Genomic DNA, 1219 nt, shown 5'->3' with positions numbered 1-1219 from the left:
TTCAAACAATGACACACGTCGGTTCCTGCATATGTCCTGGAAGCCGGAAACAATCCTTCAACATATTTTCACACAAACCCTAGAAAAAGGAACGAAAGTGAGGAAAGAAATTGAAGAAATTTTGCAGCAAAGAACAGAAATGACAGGTTCAAGCTATATTTGCGCTCGCCCGGCACAATGGAGGCGCCCGGTACTTGGTGCAGTGTTCATTAAAAAATCATACGATATGATTTGTGACATAACCGATACGTCACGTTACATCGTTCGCTCGCTGTTTTACTGCATTTTCATTTGTGTTTTGCACAATTTGTTTGTAGTGCTATTAGGCACAAAGTCGGGAGGTAAACCTACCTGTACAGGGTTGTTTAAAATGATAGCACCGGGGGGAGATTTTCCAAGAATCAATTTTTCCTCAGCAAGGAACTGGTGAATAGTGGTGGCAACCCATACGAATGCTAGTAAGTGAATAGGACTTCTTGAAAATTTCATAGTTTTTGCTCCTAAAATAATTATTTATCATATACAAACTTAAATTAAACTAAAATTAACCATAAAAATGGTTTTCTTTTCATTGGTTATAAAAGAAAAGATAAAACAAATTACGTTTGCCCTCGAGTTTTTAGTTGCGTTTTTTAAATATATCTTACAAACATGTTTTTTTTATTAGAATATAATATGTTCAATTAGTTCAATACAATTTAGTAGTACCCACCTAGAGGAATGAACGAAAAATACTTAGTTTCCTTTTCGCTTCGATTCTTAAACGGCTAAACATGTTTAATATGGCTTGAATTCATAAACAATATATTAGCTTATTTTTGCATATGTATATGTACAAAATTGAGTATTGAAATTACTAATAATTAAATTAATAATTTATAATAAAAAGATACCACGTGAATTAAAAATTTTAGACAACAAATCTTTTTTATCCAGGTCTACGCCCACAATGCAGTGGATGCTAACAATAAATAAACAACAAATATTTTTTTCTTGCAATCAATTGATTCGAAGGTTAAGTGAAGTACTTAAATTCTTCGCTAAATTAACCAAATTTTAGCAAAGCTCTATGAATTGAAAAATCTCACCCAAAATAACACATCTAAATGCATATACCGCAGGGAATTTTATTATTTTAAAATGAACAGCAATCCAGAATTTGTGTTGCGTGTTTTTTCATAGTTTCATTCTAATCCATTCCATTGATTAGTGGCACCAC

Source organism: Anopheles marshallii, chromosome 2 (assembly GCF_943734725.1).
Source record: "Anopheles marshallii chromosome 2, idAnoMarsDA_429_01, whole genome shotgun sequence".
Taxonomy (NCBI): Eukaryota; Metazoa; Arthropoda; class Insecta; order Diptera; family Culicidae; genus Anopheles; species Anopheles marshallii.
The sequence above is the reverse complement of the archived record's forward strand: the minus strand, read 5'-3'. Positions refer to the sequence as shown.